This window comes from Neopelma chrysocephalum, unplaced genomic scaffold (assembly GCF_003984885.1).
Source record: "Neopelma chrysocephalum unplaced genomic scaffold, ASM398488v2 Primary Assembly neopelma1_23b, whole genome shotgun sequence".
Classification (NCBI taxonomy): Eukaryota; Metazoa; Chordata; class Aves; order Passeriformes; family Pipridae; genus Neopelma; species Neopelma chrysocephalum.
The window spans coordinates 2,814,213-2,836,485 of record NW_020897692.1 but is presented as its reverse complement, the minus strand read 5'-3'; the positions used below and the strand labels follow the sequence as shown (position 1 = coordinate 2,836,485).

The window sequence follows — 22,273 nt, the reverse complement described above, 5'->3', positions numbered from 1 at the left end:
AAACTCTGGACAGCTTCTAACCCTTGATCAGCTTGTGATAAATAGAACAAAGCAAACAAATAATTTCCCAAGTGTAAGAACTTTTAAAGAAACTGTCATTCTGATAAATCCCAAAGTACTTTTTGAGTAAACAAGTGTTTATATTTAAAAGCCACAATGTAATTTTAAATAGCTCATTCTATCCCACTCACTGCTCATGGTTAGAGCTAATTGAAGCCATTTTCTCATTCTATTGATGATTAACGATTGGCATTTTGGTTTTTTAAACATAACATTCTTTTGGTCAATGTAGAAAGGCAGAAGAAATTAGTGGCTTGGTAACTTAGAATTTCAGAGCAGAGAAAGATTAAAATGGTGAAAGGCAAAGGGGAGGACACACAACAAGCCTTATTTAAACAAATCCCACACTGAGAGCTAGGAGAGTTTGAGACCACAAGCAGTAAGCAAAATCAATTAATTTTGGTCTAACTTGAGCAAAATTATTGATTTTATATCAGGATTTGATCCACCATGATTGTTAGTTATAAGCATGAAAAATTAATCTCATTTGACAGAAGAACATTGAATGTGGAGATTTCAAGACTCTGAGTTGAAAAAGTAAAGAGTAAAATATATTCTGTATTTATACATTCAGAATTGCTTGGGGGGGATGTCTTTCATTCTTTCTTTTCTAAAAAAATATGAAACCTTGAATATCCATACAACGTTTAGCTTTCTTGTCCAGCACTGTACCTCCTTTCATGCTGTCAGTACAAAAATGATGACCTACCCATGTACTTGCATACATGTCTTCATAAACTACTCAAAGGATGATAAGTAATACCATTCACATAGCTACTTCTATAATCTACAATCAAACTGTAAAAAATGCTCAAAAGATGTGTCCAAGAGAAAGAGGCAGTAGAGAAAAGTACAAGTTAAAAACAGCAAAATATTCAGTGACCTATGTTAAGGTGGAGCTTCAGGGATCATGCTACTTCTAGCTGGCTCTGGAAAATGACAGTCCTCTAGCCTTTGATTTTGCAGTTACTGAAAGTAGATGATTTCAGATCAAGACCTGGAATTTCAGCTCCCAAATATCAGGAGAGTTTAGGAATAGCCAGCCATATCACACAGATCTTGGTTTTTATTTTCTGTACATCTTACACTTGCCCTCCAGTATCTCTGAATGATGTAGATTCAGAGGTCAGCAAGATGCGTTGCCTTAAAGGAATAATCAATCAGTGATGAACATTTGCATTTGTGCCTCAGGATTCTGGAAAAGCACCCTCCTCATTCTCTGCTGCCTTGCATTGTGTGCAGTCATCAAAATTTCATCTATGTGGAGCGTTATGCAAGTGTTCATAAATGCCAAGCACTGGTGGAATATGCCACTTGTAACTATGTATGAAAACAGTCAGTGATCAGGAGGTAGCCATATAAAGTTTCAGAGATAATATGTTACAGACTTTTTGACTTAAGTTCATTAGCTTTTATTTGATCCAAGTCAATGATTTGCTCTGTGCTGCTATTGTATTAACTTTCAAGGTTTTCTATGGGGCAGGCAAAGTCTTTCTGTCCTATGACCCAAAGTGTTGATGAAAGATTGGATATTATCAACTTGCAAATATCAGTGATAGCTGATGGTCTCAGATAAATTAGTATAGGCCAGATATTGTTATCATAAACAAATTCCCACAGCAATTAGATTTCAGTGACCACTGAAAATAACAGAGCCTAGTTTTAACTCTCAACCCCAAAAGCAATCTCTGCTTTCCAATGCCAAGACAGGGTAACAGGCCACCACCCAAGATCTCACGTACAAAGCAACTGTACTGTTCCAATGTGAGGCAAAAATATCCCTCATTTCAAGCAAACAGAGCACACTCAAAACCCAAAGCAGGCAGATGCCCTAGGCAGCACACTGCTGAGGAGAATGAACTGGATATGGCTCACTGCTCATGATAACTATTTCAGACCCCTGAGAAAATCAGCTTTCTTTGCTGCTGCCACCCAGGACAGGCTGAAAGGTGAAGGCCACTGCCTGGTGCTCCAACTCCCATAAAAGCTTTGAACCCTGTGCTCTGCCATTGCCATCCCTCTTGTCACAACTGAAACAGCAAGCCGGTTTCCTCAGGATTCCTCCCTTGGCTCCTTATCCATCTCTGTCTCCTTTCTTCTGTTTCTCTTGTTCCTCTGGCAGGAGTAACCCAGGGTTGGTCAAAACCTGAACTGCTTTTTTTAGAGCAGCATACTAAATTTTGCCAACACTGCCGAAAATCACTGCACTACCTCTGAGAGAATATAAGCTCAGAGCCATGACTTACTTCTGTGCAACACAGTACTGAATCCTGCCCTAACCTTAAAGTATGTTCTAAAACTCCTGTCTTCAACCAGATTAACTGGGTTTGAGAATGTGCTAAAATGCTCTCTTGAACTAGGCTAGATTAAACTTCTAGGTCTGTTAAAACAGAAATATTTTAAAGAGCTCTGTCAAAACAGAAATTTTATAAAAAGCACATGAAAAAATAATCCAAAAGAGGGACACTGTGAAATTCCATCAGCCAGAATTAATTTTTTTTTCCTAGCGTATGTAAAAAGTGAACTGGGTCATTCATCATTCAGTGACTTTTTTTCTTACATGCTTTACCACACACAGTGATTACTACTCCAGATTTAAATCACAGTCATGGGAGGTTTAGTAATTTAATATTTTAAAATAAACTGGCACTTCAAATTAAAGGGGCACAAATACTGTTTGAACATGGTAAATACTGATCATATAATTACATGGTAATTAATTTTCATGTGGTATCTGTGTGATTATGAGATGAATATATGGCTTTTTTGTCTTTTAAACAGCACTGCAGTTACCAATTAATTACTTTTAGATCTGCTTAGTGTAATTACACTGTAATCCACAGAAGTCTGTACATATTCTATCATTACTTCATGTTTACTAATGACAGTACAGATTTGCCTTAGGTCAGATCTTGTCCTTTCCTCTTCAGCATGCTGACACCTTGGCAAGGGTGCACTTCTACAGAGGAAAAGGAATGCAAGAATTTATGAGGATTTCTTGAGTTCTCCACATCTTATACACAATGTACAATGTACTCCGATTCTATTGAGATTTCTTGCTCTGCAATTTAATGAGATATCTTAGCTCTTTGTTAGAATTTGAATTTTCTTACTTTGGATGTGGGATGAAGAGAGAGGCTGAATAGTCTTACATTCATGCAAATACTTTCTTTCTGAGTTGCTTTATTTAAATATAACAATACTTAACATCCTCTGTGCTTCTTCCGGTCTTCACATATCACCATTTCATGATAGTATCTCAGTGTTTCATACAAAGAAGTAGTTTCAGTTGAAGAAAAAGAATCCAAATCTCATCAAGCAACTTCTCCATATCCAAGAGAAAGATCCTCCCACCTGCAGCTGGAAAAGAAGTGAGGGAAGGGCAAGAATGTGCATTTAGTTGTTCTCTGTTCTCACTGATGTTCAAATTTAGCAGGCTGCTGTTTCAGTGTGAGAGATGACAATGATAAGCATTATCCCACATATGACATAAATGGAGAAAATAAATAAAAAAACTATAGTAGCTGTATATAACACTTGTGCCCTGTGGTTTGAATAGCTGCTTAGGGCTCAGACTGTGTGTATTGTTCTTATTGTGCAAAGGTAACTTTCTTTCAGAGGGAGAGAAAATGCTGCAAGGCATTTACATTTACATTTACATTTATATTTACATTTATTTACTGGATCCTCTACTTCACACTCATGCTTAGATATGTAACTTAAGCTCCCCCCAGTTATCGACATTTTTTCTAGGGCATTGAGTGTTACCATATTTTGCTAATATTGCTTAAACATTATATGAAAAAAAATGGGCTGAAAGATAGTGTAAGTAACCCCTTTATGTCCAAATTAATGGGAAACTTTATTTTTTTATTAAATCAAAGATGTGGGATTTAGGAGGTTCTAGATCAAAATTTTGAGGGCTAGAAGATACCCTTCCTGATGAAAGCAAATGCCAAGAGAACTGACTTCCAACAAGCTGTGTGAGAGAAATTATTTCCTCTAGAGTCAGGATTCATAAATCGTCTTTAAGGCAAGTCATTGTGACTTCTCTGTGATGGCAGTTTCAACATCATAAACCGTACATCATTCTAAAACAAATGACAGCTTGCAATGTCCTTGTTATTAGCACTATAATACTAGATTTTTCCTCAGATAATGAATTTTCAATGTATCCAAACTTACAGCATCAGACTTCAGCAAATCCTTGTTATTATGTTTCACTTGCTAAAGTCAACAGCACTTTAAAAAGCCTTTTAAAATGTTAATTTATGCACTGGAAGTAAGACATGATTCACCATCTGTCACAGAAGGTCACTGCTTATATTTGGATAATTAATAAATTCATAGGTTGCAAATAAGTAAAGGTGAGCCACCGCCTGCAGTAGAAGAAGCTGGCTGAAATCTTTGCCTTGTTTCTGGGCCAAACTCATGAAGTTCATTCTGACTCAGATAAATTACAGAGAAATTGAAAAGATAAGTTAGTTAGTCTGCCTGCAAAACAACCCACCCAGATGGATCACTGTCAGATTGCAGGTCTGGCAGAGACATGCCAAGTAAACAGGATAACGCCTTACCTCAGCCTTTGAAGTTCAACAAACTTCAGGAGACTCACAGAATTTAAAACCCTCAGAGGCCCATTGTGCATGACTCTGCTTTTTAAGCTTGATGTCTGAGCTAAAAGGTTCAAAGGTGGCAGCCTTTCTGAACTTTAGCAAAGAATAGACACCACTTGTGTCTCTCCTGACTTTGCCTGATTTCATCATTGTTAAGAGCTTCCGCTTCCCTCTGTGTTTCTAAATTGGTTTGTCTGTTGGAGATATTTATACCAAGGGGAATTGCTTTTCAGCCTAGCATTGTCTGAGCAGCACCAGAGGTCTCAGAGATTGCATTAGTGTTTTCTGGGTGCTTTTCTATGGTATTTCTGAAGTCTGAATAAGAGAGGTAATCTGGAGATAAGAGAAGCTGGAGAAAACGCTCAAACCTTATCTGTTCTCCTTCATGAGGAAATTGCCAGAGATAAAACTCTGTAGCATAAAGCTAAAGAAGGATTTGAGTGGTCTACTTTAGCATTTTAGTTTAAATCAAGAGTGTATTTTTTAAGCAAATCTCCGGATTGTACACACTTACTATACTTCAGTTCACAAAGCAAAGCAGACTCAAAATACAGGAACAGAACCACTTTCAAGTGATATTAAAATGGGAGATGAACTCCACAAGTGCAGAACCTGTGCTCTAGCTACTAAAGCATGGGCAGTTCACACATACAAACTACACCTTGTCTGATGTGAAATCCCCTAGTACATCAACAGTTTGGATATCAGGTTCTGGGCACCAGCTCTACAGATCTGATCCCAATAGGCTTCACAGTCTCCTAACATAGATCAAGGGGAGGTTTTTTTCTCTGCCCACAGGTCCAGGAGCTCCATTTCTGCTCAGCCTGGAGTCATCAGCACCTGACCCAGCCATATGGCAGGAATACAAGCCTCCTGTGTCTGTCCCAGCACACTGGATGAACCCAGCTCCCATGCTGTAGGTAACTTCTTTCTGGTTTGGACCCTCAGCTGTGTGTAGTAGCTGCATCAGCTGTCCTGATTCTGGCCCTGCCTACTTCTGTTCCTGATCTGGGTTCCTGTCTAGATCCTGAACCTGGCCCACTACTTGCCATGTCTGGATGGACCCTGTAACCAGCACCCAGCCCTGTCCCACCATTCTCAGACCCTGTGAGATAGATCCATCAGTGAAGACGTTGCCTGGGCTGGTGTCCCCCTCAACTCCCTGTTCTTTAGGGAACAGCTGTCCCTCATTACACTCTGACAAGACAAAACAGACGTTTATGTATGCAATCCCTTCTTTTTATATAAATATTTACTTTGTATTTATTCATTGTATGTCAGACAGAGGGACTACTGAGTTTAAAGGCACAAGCTAATGTCAGTCTAAGAAGGACTAAATACACCTAACAGAGCACAAAAGCATAACCAAAAAAAAAAAAAGGATTTAGATGTGTTTTAAATTATTCCTTTTTTTCCCCTCATAGAAAAGAAAGTTCACAATTTTCTGGAAGCAGGAATAGATCCTCAGCTTCCAGTAGTCCATTGTTTTGGACTACTTTTTTACTACTACTGTTTTTGTGCTCCAAAGTGAAGGCAAAGCTGGAGTCTATCAGATAAATAAACTGGTAAAAGCTCTGGCAAATTTCCAGCAGATGGCTATCTGTCAAGAATGGCTCATTAGGTCTATCCTACAATTTCATTACAACTTCAATAAAAACAATTAATTTTTAGAAACATCTACGTATCACCAAACCGGCATGGAATTTCCATCTACTCCTTTTCTTGAATTGGTTCTTTTAGCAAAATTTACTGCAAACAAAAGAGACCAAAATCACACTCATAATCTGTCAATAAAATGCAGTTTCTGGGTCAGAATTGGAAATAAGAGAGACTGAATTAGATGCCAGGGAGTAATGACTTTGTTGTCTGAGGAAAAAAGAACAAAAGAAAACAGAAAGCAGTCTCCCAGTAGTACTAATGATTCCATATGAAGAACAATGTCTGGTAACCTTGTATGGAAAAATTTAGGTGTATCTTTCTAGTTTATATTAAACTATTACATTATGAAGATTTAAAATTTGACTTTTCTCTCCCAGGACTTACAGATATTCATCTGGAGACCTTTTTTTAAGAAAACTTAAACAGAATCCAGATGAAGGCAATTTGAGATTAATTTATTAGGGATAAGAGTTCATCTCACCCTTCAGCTTCCTCCGATCATGAACGACAAAATCAAATTTGGTTCTTAGGTGCTAATTTCACATGGTTGGACATGTTTTAAAAAATAAGGTTCTTTAGTTCCATACCATGCCTGACACTATAGTGAGAATATCACTAGGATATCTTATTAAATATATACCTGAAAACTGTATTGAATTCAGCGTTATTAGTAATGAAAAAATCAATAAAAATACAAACTGAAGATCTGCAAAACATCAAACACTTTAGCTTAAAAGAGAATGAGCCAACATATTCCTTGTTGCTGTTCATCATCATTTTGCTTTGTCAGTCTTTAATGGCAATCTGTCTCTGACAATATTTGGCATAGAAAAACATACCTCACGCCTGCATGTAAGTCTGACTGTGCATATGCATATATCAGTGCGTGTGGGCAGGTATCACTTAACCCAAAAGCCACACACACACAGATATATAGGTAATCTGAAGTGATTTGAGAAGACTAAATAGAGAAAGTGTCATTTTCACTTTCTTCGTAGGAAAGAAAGAGTGGGAGAGATCCAGTCTCAAAAGAATCTCTCTCACTGTGTTTAGTCTTTTTGTGAAAGTCTACCAAAGAATGAAGGAAATTATACTATCATCCACTTATCATTTGCCTTTCTCTCACAGCATGCTTTGCACCATGGACTAGCCCATCCTCAGATTTCTCCTCTTTACATAGTCAGTTCCTTCCTCTCAGTGCTTTCATAATAATCACCACATTGCCATTAGGATTATTCCAGTCTTAATGATCAGTATCTAAGAGTGGGCTTTTCCTTTGCAAGATTCATCCATTTCTCAGCTTCATTTTCAGAGAAAGAGGCTTGTGTGATCTTGTCTCTTTGTGTTCGTCTGTGTATCTACCCTTGAAAGTATTTGAACATAGAGACCAGTTTCTACCAAACTTAACAAAAGGCAAAAGTTCAAAGATGCTCACTTCTGACATGCTTGGAGGTCAGGATGAGGACAAGCCAAGTAGAGGAGATGTCTCCCATTTGTGTTTCCACTGCAATGAAATTCACCCCTTATTAGATGTCAAAACAAAGAAACAAATCCATAGGAAATCTTGAATCTGTTCTTATGAGGAAAACTACTGTCACCAGCAAGAGATAACTAATTTTCCTCACTGCGGAGCAGGGACTGTAACAATTTAACTCTGAGTACATAACAAAAGAGACATGAGAGATTATAGCCTTTCTCTTCATGGTAATAAACCTTTGTTTATGTTGGACTGCTTCTGCAACAGGAATCTCAGAGCATAAATTCTACAAAAAACAAGAACCCTTCAGTAAAATTCAAGTTCAGCCTGCTTTAGAGAAAGTGGGATTTCATTTTGTGTAGATACAGAAGATACAAAACAAAAAAGTGGCTCACCTCTTACTTCTTTGAGAGTTAACATTTCCTGATTCGTACTAATCAAACAGTGCAAAAAACTCTCCATATTCGTGAGTAATTTATTTTAGAAAATAGCAATAAAATTGTATATTGCATTGCACTACTGTTCATTTTTATATATAAGCAAGCTTGGCTTAGCTATGAAGAATACAGGTGCTGTGAGAGTACTGTGGACTGAAAAAGCCTTGACAGAAAGGCAGGGAGAGGTCAGAGGCAGATGAAGAAAACGAAGATTTGGTTCATTCCTCGTACCAGCATGCAATGACAGGTTATAAGAAGGACTGTGACTGGCTTCACATCACATGTCAACTTTCCTGCCTGCTCAGTCTTTATTGGCGTCAAATTTTATTGTTCAGACTGACATACAACTGAACATGACTTTAAAGGGTTAGGGCATCATATCCAAGTGCAGTTGCAGTTGGTTTAAACCAGGGAGTTGCAGCACCCCTTATTCCCCAACCTGTTATCTCCCCAACCCTTACAGCTTCCCAAGCAGCAGTGGCACCAGAGGCTGTTGCCTAAAGAAAATTCAGGGAGAAAAAAACTCCAAGACAATTTAGTTTTGGAGGTGAGATAAGGAAAGGGTTTTAATTTGTGCCTAGGCATAAAGATTACAAGACGCGCGCATCAGTCCTTCTGTACAGATGTTACAATTTATAACATTTCTATCCAATCCCAGATGTTTCCACCCTGTGGCTTTTGCCCTGATCCACCCTTGGTCCACCCCTTGGGAATTGGGGCTAGGGGCTTCTTTTTGAGACCCTCTTTTCATCAATCATCATCTTCTTCAGAGTACAGGGGGCATATATTCACCCAGTTCTAGACTGTACTTTTGCGGTTTAGGCCAAGGTACAAGTGTTCTCTGAACAAAATAGGCCTACTTTGACAAGAGACTAAACATTTTCTGATGGAATTCAGGGGTAGAATTGATATGGAGAGCATGGAATGGAGTGATAGGGTTGTGGAATGTGTGTAGTTACTATGCTAAGGGTAAAGGAATAAGGGCTGCTGCTTCTAAATCTACTTCTACTATATAACTACTTATAAAGCCTATAAAAATTAGAAAAATCAAAAAAAAACAGATGGACCTTAAGGCATCAGGCAAATGTGGGAACTACATGACTGGGGGCAGAAGATGGGACCCTGACACCCCTACTATGGACAGTTTAAATCCTGGTGAAAACACTTCCTGAGAGCATGTTCCAACACAGCTAAATGAAAAGATAGGAAGAATATACAGCATGCAAGGGCACTATTAGGTACACAAGCAATTATGCCGAGTAGTGTTCATGTCCACTGATTATGCTTGGAGAAATAATTGCTTTCCATCACAGATTTTTTTTTCAAGAATGTCTTACTCCTTTCCTGCCATAGCAGTACTCCTAGTTGTACAATCAAGATCTTTCTCTAAGAAACTCCTGTAATAACTAATAGTTCCTTTATGCTCTATCTGCATAGTCACGAGGTCTGAATAAAAGACTGGTATGCTTTGATTGCCAGTCACACCCATAGGTCCAGTAAAAAAGATTTTCCCTACATTTAAATAGAACTTCCTGTGCTTCAGTTTGTGCCCATCACCTCTGCTTCTGTCACTGAGCACCACTGAGAAGAGTCTGGCTTTGTCTTCTTACACTGTCTCATCAGGTATTTACAAGCATTGACCCTGAGCCTTCCCTTCCTCAAGCTGAACAACCCCAGCCCTCAACCTCCTTCCATTGGAAAGATGCTTCAATCTCTTAATCTTCTTTGCTGCCTTTTGCTGCACTCTCTCCCATCTGTCTCTTGTACTGGGGAGGCACACTTGGACACAGCTTTCCAGATGTGTTTCACTAAGCAGATGGGAAGACTTGCCTCCCTCATCCTGCTGGCAGTGCAGGGGCTGTTGGCCTTCCTTGCTACAAGGGCACATTGCTGTCTCATGTTCAAACTGTTGTGCACCAGGATCCCCATCCCTTCCCTTTAGACCTGATTTCCAGCTGATTTGCCTCCAAAGTATACTGGGGCATGGGGTTATTCCTCCCCAGGTGCAGGACTTGGCATATCTTGTCAAAGTATTGGCATGTAACAGAGTATTAGACACAAAAGTCATTCATAAGGCTGCATTATATATCTCAGAGTATTATGTACTTGAGAGGGCAGATGATGTCTGACTATGTGCCAGTAATTTTTATACTGTTAAGTATAAAGTCTCTTCATGTGTCAGAACTTCTCACTTATAGAAAACTCAGAAATCAGAAGAAAAGCAAAATATGGTCTGTCCAGTCTGAGCTCTATTGACTCCTTAAGGTAAACCTGAAGTGAGAATAGAACAAAAAGAAAAAAAAAAATGGTACTGTGTGACAAAATCCCAGTTTAGTTACACAGGTGAAAAATGTAAGGATAGGTGCAAATTTAATAAAAAATCAGATTCTATTTCGTGATAATTTCAACTTTCAAGACTCCCATTTTAACAGACCTAGAAGAACAGATTATTAAACAATTTTCCTCTTGCACTTCTCCAGACTAAAAGGTAGAATAAGAACCAAAGACCTGATTCACTGAGGTCGTGAATGTTCTCAACCCACACTAAAATGAGCTTCTTACTAGATGGAGTCCCAAATGCTTTACATAAAATACCAGAGAGGAAAGCCTAACTCAACTTGCTCTCTATGTGGGAAGACACAGACCCAAGACTGGTGGAAAAACGCAATACACAGGAATTCATGTGGTGGTTTCTTTCTGTCAAAATGAGGATATGGGCTCCCACTGCCCAAGGATATTTGCAGGCAGCAGAGTTTTTTTTCTTTTTTTTTTGGTGGGGTTTGTTTTTGGTGGTTGGTGTTGATGTTTTTTGGTTTGTTTTTTTTTTGAGGGGCACTTTAATTTCAACTCCATTTTCATCTGCAGTGCTTGATTTATATCCACAGCCATAGAGATGTGTAGTGTGCAAAGATAATAGATAAGATGATATAGATGGGATAAAACACTTTGAAGGCTTTTCACTTTTGTGTTGATGCTTTTACAATGAACATCACTGGAAACTCAGCTCTTGGTGCCTGAGATAGAAGCTGCTGAGCAACCGTCATCCTCTCGGGCAGCTGGTGTGAAATGTCTCAGGTTTAATCAGCCCTTTAAAATGATAGGCATGAGAAAGTTGCTCATAACCATCGGGACCTCTTGCAGAGTGGTGCTTTTGCCATGCAGACTCCCTGCTCCTTCCCTTCTTCCTGCTCCCCGTAATACCCAGACACTGACCAGGACACACTATGCTTCTTGGCCTTGGAGAATTGTGAAACTAACTGGGACAACTTTATACAGAAAATTTCTAAGTGTTGTCCCAGAAGCCTGAATAAAACTTTTCCATGTCTTCCCATATCAAGACAAACCTGAAGCTAGAACAGGTTTCCCGTGGGTCTGTCCTTGGATAAGCCAATATGTACTGAAAACATGAATTTTGAGAAAAGCTTTTCCTGCAGTCCATTCCTACCTACTTCTTCCATGTAGATCTTTTGGTGTCTTTAATAAATTTCATCTGTGGCTTTGCCCTTTCCTTTACTGGAGAACTACTCTGGTTCACTTTCTTCTTATCTTTCTATTTCATGACAATCATAACATATACCTTTCATATCTTTGTCTGTCAAATGTAGCTAAAATTGGCCACAGGTTATATTTTCTTTTTTGTGGGGGAAGCCAAGAGCAGCTGACAAGCAAGCATTTTCTATGTGGAATCTGGATAGAAATATCTAAAAATATATAATACTCTCGGGAACTATAAAGCTTTACATATGCTAGATGATGGAATTAAAGAATTCCTTTTTTTTTTAAAGTAACATTAGAAAAAAATCCAAATGCTCCAATTTCCATATGAAAATACAATTTCTTTTACTTAATGCCTGAAATTTTTGAGTGAAGCTACAAAGGCAGGTTCATTTTAAAGGAATGTTTTTTCCTTTCTTATACCAAACTATATAAAGCTACTGTTGTCAGAAGACTTTGGCCCTTTAACTTATGAACTGATCCAGCAGTCAAAACTGCAAATTGAAGTCAAACTCCAAAAACAAGAGCTGTAGATTGTGCAAGTGTTGAGCTTTTTAATCCCTGCAGTGTCACACTGTAGTTCAAGTTACTATTCATTAAATAGGAACTGTTAATGTTATTTGTTGACAGCCAGTTATCTCTATTTGACAGTCATTATCCTGCAGCAAGGCTCTTTAGACTTCTTTGGACCCTTTCTCTGTGATCAAGCTGTACTAATTTTTTTCTGTGAATAGTAGCTCATTTATCATTTAAATTGGGAATGACCACACAAGCCCAATTTCCCACTAAGAGTTACTAGTTAGGAAGCAAAAGGGATGTAGTAGTTTTGAATTAAGTTCAGACCATCTTATCGTAGTTTCCCTTACAGTGTTTCAAATGTGGTTGTGTTACTATCACTGACCAAAGATGTTTTTTATAAAGATTGCAAAATTCATCCCTTAAGTAGTAGGAGGAAGACAATATTGAAAAAAACATTCGTGGGATGATAGAGAAGAAAGGAATAAGATGATCTAAGGTAGTCTGTGAGTCAGATTGCCTTTTCAGTAGGGTTCTGTGGCCTTTGCAGTATCACATTATACTGCAAAAATAATATAAGCAAAAGTTTGAATTTCTAATCCTTTGGAAAAGCAACTTCTCATTCCAAATGAATGTCAAAATATTGAGGGTTTTTTCTCATCAAAAAGTTCAAAAAAACTCTGATTCAAAAATAGCTAAATATTGTGTTATAAGTCAGTTTGACATTAAATTGGATTATCTGTCATCCCACATGGTCTCACAGGAGCTGTACCATCAGCAGCTCATAATCTACTTCATAAGCAGTGCTCAGTGTCAGGACTTCATCTTTCACAATGTACTGACACTCATACTTCACATATTCAGTCAAAAGGCTACTATATGGAATCGTGGGAGTTATGATCCATCTGGGGAACATAGACTACCAGAACGCCTGGAGGCAGGACTCCAAGCACCTAATGGACAGATGTTATGAAATTTCACTGACAGGAGGAGATCTAGATCAATGCTGAATTGAAGCTAGTATTTCAAATTTGGCAAAAAGGAGTGTTTAAGTATTCCTAATGGATTTTTTTTTAAATCAACAACATAAACCCATGGTTTTATAGAAAATTTATGTTGTGTAGAAGTTGGTCTCCTTTAGCTGAAAGAAACAAAACAAAATTTTCCTGTCCATCTCCTGGTGTGATGCAAGTTGATGATTTTAACTATTGCAGGAAAATGTGAGATAGTTATAAAAAATGACAAACTTTTTTACTTTGATTCTTTGATTGTGTAGAGACTTTACACAAGGCACTGCTTCAGAAAGGCATTAATAGCTGGACTATTTAAAAAAGTCAGATGGCAGGATGTCAGGCAATGTGGCTGGAGTATTCTGATGTTTGATAACTCTGTAACTGGAACAATCTATTTCAGGCTAAATTACTAACTGATTTAAAGCAGTTAATTCATCTGAGCAAACCATTTATGTGAGCTCTACAGAATTATATCAGAAAAAAAACTATTACATATCACAGCATAATAAAATTGAGGGCATGTTGAGAACCAAGGGTCACTGAGGTATTGCTTTATGCTTTATCACCACTTAACAAAAAAGGCAAAGAAAGATAATCTTCTAATCAGTTCAGTATGAAAACTGGAGATGAGAGGTCTTTTTATGCTCTTTGTTACATGTCCTGCACTGTTGCTTTTTGAACACCAAATTTCTTTCCCAAAAATGAACAGGATATTTTTCTTGCTTGTGATGGGTTTTTTGGTTTTATTTTCTCGTTTGTGTTTGAAAATGTAGTTGAGATCGTGAATGAGTCATGTCTCTTTCATTACGCTGCATTCTTTTACAAGCAATTTCACCCTCTATTGCATCATGTTTCCCATTTGATGTAATAAAGTAATTCATCATTTCTTAATCACGTCCCTCGCCTTTGCTGTTTTGAAAAGGTTGGAACAAGATGCAGGTAAGAGAGAATTAAATTATAAGAGTACATTTAATGTCACTTGGTGTGGCTAGAATGAAAATAGATCTTGTCAAACAAATAAGATTCCCTTTTGGTTGAAATTACAGATTGGACTGATAAAGATAACTGCAAAAGTATAATTGAATAATTAAGTATTGACATATAACATTTCAATTTAAAAATTAGCCATCTGTATGAGCAATGAACTAATCATCCAACTGATAAACCATCAGTAGATACCATCGCCTTGTGCTTCTTCAGAAACAGAGTAGAGAGGGTTTTCCTGTCTCTGACATGTGCAGTGCAATGCAAAAGCATCAGCATTTTGTGGTAAAAACTGCTACAAAATTAAAGCTTTGCACCAGAGAGGACATTGTTCCTCTCACTCAGTGAATATTTAGCTCTATATATAAAACAAAAAGCAGGAATCAAGACCATTTTAAGAATGACTACAGTGTGATAAGAGATTTCATTTGAGGTATGGATAATCTGGGTTGAAATCCAATTCTTAAGATGAATTTAAAAAAAAAAGAGAGATAAATCTGAACTTAGACTCTCCAAATTCCTAAGAGGTGTGTTTCTCAATATTCTGGAAAGGAATTGTTATTTTTAGTTTTCATTACACATTCCTGAATCTGAGAAACCTCTCTGCAAAATTCTCATCAAAACCAGCACAATCTATGAAGGATTATTAATTCCAATATATCAATATAATCCAGTGCAAAAGACCTTTAAATATACCAGCCAATGTCTACTTTCTATGGAAATTCTGTGGAATCTGACAATATAGCTGACACTAATCAGTATCTTTTTCAGTGGTATGAAAATAACATAATACTCCCGCTGATAAAATCATATCAATAGATACAAAAATAAGTGGAATGCTAAATAATGATGATGAAACACCATCACACTTGGTAAATTGCTCAGTAAACTGAGTCCATTCAGGCAGGATACATTACACTAAAATATGTGTGAAGCGCCATATATATAGGAGAGACTGTTTTGTGGACATAGAAGCCGTGAACAGGGCTTAGGATTCCCACTGTCTGAGTCAACTACTGCAGTAGAGGGTGGATGCAGCCCCTGTTCAGAAGGAAGATGACTGGCTCAGGTTCTATGTGCGTTACTGAAAAATAATGATTACTAAAGGTGTCTCAAATCTAACAGAAAAATTAAGTCGCATTCAAACTGGAAAAAATCTTATATTTGTAACAATCTAAACACTGGGGAAAAGGCGAATTCATCTTCCCTCACTGTCTCTAAGTGAAGATTTGATGGCTTCAAGAGAAATAATGTTTCAGTCTAACAATTTTCAAAGTTAGGTAACATTACTTCTGTGTTCATGATCTCAGATTGCAATCCTGTAGCCTAGGAACAAGTTATTAGCCTTCAACATTTCCAGCAAAATTAAATGTATTAGTTTGTAAAATACAGAGTTTTAGCTTTTTGAATTATATCAGACATTTCAAGTGTATCGTGTTTCAGCAGTTAGTTCTAGTGACAAACGTAGCACCTCAAGTTGCTCCACAGAATAGGCACTTTCCCATTACTGATATATGTAATTCTGCCATACTCAATCGTTAGTGTCAACTACTCTATGGATCAATCTTATGACAAACAAGCGTGTACTTTCATAGGCTCCAGCAGTGAGGAAGCCTGGCTTCCCATGAACTTTTAACCTACATCAGAGAGTTTTGGTGTGAAAAAAAAAATTATAGATTCAGCTGGAAAGTCAATCTATTTCCCATAGGGATTGTCCAGTGGTTCCACTGGATGAGCTTCCAGAGGTGATTTTGCTTCAGGTATTACACATGAAAACTACTTTTCCTACATTTATCTATCTATTTTCATTAAACTAGAGAACTAGCCTGCAGTCTAGTCAACCAAATTCAAGCCTGTCATTTGAACCTCAGTTTTAGGTACCTAGTGATGCTGTTTAAGTGCTTGAGCATAATAATCACTGAATGGAAAGGAGTGGGTGTTTCTGAAGGCCTTCAGAAGTTATTGTCCAGCTTACCTTCATGCCTAACCTATGATCATGAAGATCTCTCTTCAGAGAGATCTATAGACCATCTGCACCACTGCCTTAACTATACAGGGAATTTAACCAGATGCTTTAAGAGCACTTCTTTGCTAGGAGTGAAAAGATAAATACATTATGAGTCTTCAGTTGAGGAGACTTGACTCTAAATAGTAGTCATCATCAACTGTAGAAAATATTACCAGAGAAGAGCAGAACTCCAAAGGCTGTATTAACATGTGTTGTATGATCCCAAGTATTTTTTCCATAGAAATCATAATGAACATAAAATATTTTATTGTTAATTAGTTTTATTTTTATCTCTAAAATAAAAGCTTAAGGTAGCTGACAACAAAATTTTTGAAAAAAAATTCTGTAGTAAGGAAAATTGTGTAAGAAGGTTTTCCCAAACTCTAGTAATTTTTTTAAATTATTATATGAGATTTTTATCATTATGTTTATTTTTCTAGAGAGTAATGCTTTAAAAATATCAACACCATTCCATCACATTTTTCTAAGCTAACATTACCACTTACCACCTCTGCTGAGCTTTATGAACTATCCAGCAAGAATCTAACTGATCACCAAACTGGTCTTAAATATGCCAGTGGAAATGCTGGCAGCAAAGTCTGTGCCCTGAAAACATATAGATTTGCTAGACATGTGCTTCTGTGCAATATATAGCTCCACATTTTCATTTAGGATACATACAGAATTTCTTATCCTTAGGCTATCTGCAATTTGGGATTTTACTTGGATTTGTTTCCCTCCCTCTTCTGTGTGCTTTTTCTTCCTGAATTTTTTGATGGTCTTTCCAGCATGCTAGCCTATGAGGGTTATTTTCTCTGTTATTCTATCTTTGTCTTATTTCTTGCCTTCCTTTAGCTTAATACTCTTGTTCCAAACTGATGCCGTTTTACTTTAGTGCTTACACTGAAATTCAATTGGAAATATCTCTACGGAGATAAAGCTTCTCCTGTCATAAATCTCCCTAGTAAGCTGGATTCACAAGCTCCACAAGAGATTCAGCCTTTGATTAGGGATTTCTTTCTCTGAAATCATATAGGACTAGTAAAGTTCTTAACCATGCACGTTTTTTGAACATTTTTTGATCCGCAGTTTTTGTCTCAGAACTCATCAAATCGCTCTCTCCTGTGTTCAGGTACCATTTCTAAAAATGATGTTCCACTTATTTGCTTTATTTTTTTCTCTCATCAAAATATATAAAAGGTATTATCTCAATTTTTAAAAATCTTTATCACAGGGAGGTCTGTATACGCACACAACTCTTGCATCCATTGCTTTTATGTATAGATATTTAAATCTATGGTTCATCTGAAGTTGCATGTTTTTTTTCTTCCTCAGGACTGTTTATCAATTGTTTATCACAGTCTCTTCCTAAGCATGAATATCACACAACTGAAAATTGCCACATTCTTGCATGACATGTTAAGTAATACATAAGAAGATCTTTTCTTCTTATGGCCCATTGCCTCTTTATTAAGACTTAGATATATTCTGCAACTGTAGCCAGCACATGTTGGCTTCTCAGTCCGCCTTTCAACAGCTTGCTTCTGCAAGCTGTTGGTTACATTCTCTAACACTTTTCCAGAATTTGTAATTATTGCAAAGTTTACTAGAGGGTAAACAAGCAAGCACCAGTGTTGTCAATTTTCAGTATCTTTGGTTCTCCTTATGGACCAATAATTTAGTAATCCCCTTCACATTATCAGTACATGACTTCCTTTCTTTAGTACCAGCTGAATAGCAGCTGATATGAAAAAAAATTCATGGAACCTCTCTGGAAATGCCACAAGCTCATTTGGAAGTGTCAATCTCCAAAAAAAAAGAAAAAAAATTTTGGTGTAAAGGTTTACCACAAAACAGTCTCTCAATATCATTTAGTGGATCTACAATTTCTCTTGCTGTGTCTGTACTTGGGACACAGACTGATTCATAAAACAACCATAAACAGCAAAAATAGAGAAAACATAAGAATATAATGATTTATGATTACACCATACACTTGTGAGATTGTTATATGTAAGGTGATTAACTACTGTATGAGTGTTTGAAACTCACATGACTTTTTGAAACTACCAACACTTTGAACCATTACTATTTAAAGCATTAACTAAGAATTGAGAAGTACCGCAGGGCATTATAAATAAGTGCAAAGCCTCTTTAATACTTTCTCCAGTTCTTGTCTCAAGCTGACAAAACAGTGTATCAGCGTATTTCAGATACCTGAAAAACATAAACAGTAATCACAAATGATTAGTAGTATAAAACCACAGTAGTACCACAGGGAAGCGAAAGAAGGTAAAATACTAAGAATTGACCAGGAATGGTGTTGTTTTATCCAAAGGTAGGATCTAACTTGAGGTCATAAAATATTACTCACAGTTAGGAGGAACATGGAACTCCAACTGGCAGGTGATGTTTCATTGAATGCAACAAGCAATCACATGTGCAAATTGCAGTTTCATCACAACAGTGCCCTTTCTCAAGTTGCTGCTGTCTATTTGGGTGTACAGCTGTGAGACAGCAGTACCTATCTCTAAGTTGTTCACCGAACTTTGAAAACAGCAATGCAGCACATCAGCTCCTCAGCTGGGATAAGCCACTGATGGTCCTTCTCTGAGGCCCTGTTCCCAAACTAGTGGCTGGATGCCCTGTAACACTTTCATGTTGGGAAGTTAAAAAATATTAGGCTTCTTCTCCAGTTTTACATACTTCCCTGTTTGAAGATGGAGAATGCAGAGGCAAAGGCAAAAAAAATCTCCTTTCTATCTCTGCTCTCTCTAGGTTTGCTCAATTATATTTTTTGTTCTATAAGTGAACAATGAACCTTTGTTCAGCAAGCACCAGCAAAATTATCAGCCCTGGTGACAGAAATAGAGCCTGACATTTAGGTTTTTAAAAAAATCAAAATGTATTGTTTGTTCAGTTTCTCTTTACTCCATTTTTTTATCATAGAATTGTCACATCATGTGTCTTTCCTTGCAAACATTGGGTTTTACCTCCAGCAAACCACAAATCACAAACACAGATTGCTAAAGATGTTTCTATCTTCCTTTTTTCCCCTCAGAATAAACTTTTTGTCTGACATTCTCTCTCTAAGACAAATGATCTTCTAGTAAGTACGGCATGTATTTATTCTGAGTTAATGTGATGCTATCATGCACCTCTTCCATGACTGATTTTTTCCTTTTTTGACTTCAGGGTTTATGTCTTTTTAGGACTTCTGAAACATTAGGACTTTTACATGAGCACAGATTCTGGTGGTGTACATTACACTGCAATTCTCCTACACAGCATTTTCTGTTCCCCACTGGTAGGTCATCAGAGATGAGTGGCTAGTAGGAAGCCATACAATGAGCCTGAAATGGAATTCAGGTTGTCAGAACCTGCATCTTTACCCTTACAAACCTGAAGTCTCCAGGAGTATCTTCCTTCTGCCTGAATTGAAAGGTCTATGTACTTAAATACAATAGGTAGCACCCTTCAGTTAGAGTCAGCTTTATGTGTTTTATTAACCTTTATCAAATTCTACGCCTTTTCAAGTTTCTCAGGGCAGATTAACAAGGAGTAGTAGACAGTTGGGTCTCTCCTGTAGTGTCATATGCTACTGGATAGCAGGAACAGGACTCCAGCCAGCTGGTCCTTTGTTTTGGCCATTCTGTGCTTCCTCATTGTGAGCTACTTTTATACTTGGGCATCCTTTTAGCTTCTTAAAGCTTTCAGCACACGAACAATGATAAAGCTATTCTGATATGAACTGGTTTAGTCTGGTTACTCACTACTATAATGTTCTGGGCAGGATTTGCTAAGGAAGAGAATCAAGAGGCAAGTCTTCATAGAAGAGTACTACTTCTATCGGCTGTACACAGTGGTTGATCAATTCTATTTTTGATAGAAATCCAGTAACCTGTTGTTGGGATTTTTCACTTTTCATTCCTTGGTTGGTGAAGCAGAAGGAAGTAACCGGAAGAGTTTAAATTAATGAGAGGACACAGGATAAATGAATACTTGTGATAATAGTCATTAAATTAGTAGGATCTGTAAGACCTTTTACACATACTGGAAATCCCTTATTTCTTGCCACGCCAAACTTTTCATTTTTGAAGTATTTGTGGATTTCTTTTTCAGAGGTGCAAAAGTCATATACCATATCCCATTAGAGGAATTTCAGCATTTGTTTATCATCTCTGGGTAGAAGTCTGTTCTAACTCTCCCAAAATCCCATCCTCACAAATACCACTCTAGTTTAACCACAGGATCACAGAGTAGCTGAGGCTAGAAGGGACGTCCAGAGGTCAACTTGTGCAAACCCCCTGTTCAAGCAGGGCCACCTAAAGCTGGTTGCCCAATATCATGTTCGGATGGGTTCTGTGCATCCATCTCTATAATGGAGACTCCACAGTCTTTCTGGGCAACCTTTCCCAGCATTTGGTCATCCTCACAGTGGCAAAAAGTGTTTGCTGATGTTCAGAGGGAGCATCCTGTGTTTCAGATCGTGTCCATTGCTTTTGGTCCTTCACTGGGCAATACTGATAACAGCCTGACTCCATCCTCTTTGCACCCTCCCATCAGATAGTTCTATACATTGACAGGATCCCCTTGAGCATTCCTTCTCCAGACTAAACAGTCCCCATTCTCTCAGGCTTTCCTCATAGGAGAGGTCCTATATGGTCCTATAATCATCTTTGTGGCCCATCACGAGACTCTCCAGTATGCCCATTTCTCTTTACTGGTGGGGGAAGCCCAGAACTGGACATAGTACTACACATGTAGCCTCACCAGTGCTGAGCAGAGAAGAAAGAATCACCCACCTTGACCTGCTGGCAATACTCAGCCTATTGCAGTGCAGGATGCCATCAGCCTTTTTTCATGCCCATATTAAATAATAAAAGAAGGGAGTAAAGTCCTTGTGTTTTCTCCATGGAATAAAAAGTGCTAGGTACTTAAATCTTCTTATAAAAAATGAAGCATTAAGGAAAAACAGCTCATCAGTGGTCATTACAAGTTAATTAATCTTCTTTATAGCATCCGTAAGTAGAGCTAATGCTTTAGTGTTTCACACATTCAACTCAGAGATCAGAAAATATAAATCATTAATATATCCACTATTTTCCAGTCACCTCACAAAAAAGAAAAAAGCCTGACATACCTCGCAAAGATTGTGAGGCACTCTTACAAAGTTTTGCAGCAGGCAGTAGGTGGAATTTTAGGAAATTCAGTTCCCAAAAGACAGATTTTTAAGTGTTCATAAGCCACCTCTCATCAAAAGCAGATTAGTTTGCTCCTCCACACAAAGTATGAACTGGAGGAGTATTCTCAGGTATTGTACCACACAGGTGAGAAGAGTACACTTGTACCGTGCTTAAGGCGGGCACGTCTCAATCCTACAGCAACGCCATATAGCTACCCATCTTTTACTTCATCCAAGGTTTCACTTTGCTTCTGTCTATTACACACCCTTGATTATCTTCCTATTCCCTTCCATATTTCCATAACACTTCCCAATTAAGAATTCCTCTCCCCTTGGGAATTATCAGCTACTCATTTTCTCTGTCCTTTTATTGGCCTTGTGCAGCTGATGAATGAGGCTGATGCAGCAATCAAAGACCTGTTTGGCTATAAGCAACATAGCTAAGGTCTGGAATTAATAAGAAATGAAGCTTAACTAGAAACTCCTGCATGTCTTTCATATATATCCATAGTAACAGAGCTCACAGCAGACTTTTTCACTTGGTCAGCCACCCTGACAGTGGTTGCTATGAATGTTTTGATGGTTTCTTGGCAATTAAAAGGTTTTGTAGAAACTGATGTTCCTGACAGTACATTGTTTCTGTGAGGTGAATTTCACATTTGACTACATGCTATTCTGGAATTCTACAAATACACACATACATAGGCACAAATCAAACAGCAGAAGATGCTTATTCGATTCAGGGTATTTCCAGCATGCAGATAATGAAAACACTCCACATGCAGATAATAACCAAAAATGAGTATGGGCAGTCTAGTCTATA

General features: G+C 37.7%; 1 long non-coding RNA gene across 1 annotated transcript in view; it reads right to left on the bottom strand.

Annotated features, from left to right (window-relative positions):
- Nucleotides 1-3,277: 3,277 nt before the first annotated feature.
- The window catches only part of LOC113973147, a 32,837-nt gene continuing 13,841 nt past the window's right edge, over nucleotides 3,278-22,273 (bottom strand). Inside the window, exon 4 of the long non-coding RNA XR_003536155.1 lies at nucleotides 3,278-3,420. This is a non-coding gene — a long non-coding RNA (uncharacterized LOC113973147). The remainder of the gene's footprint in view (nucleotides 3,421-22,273) is intronic.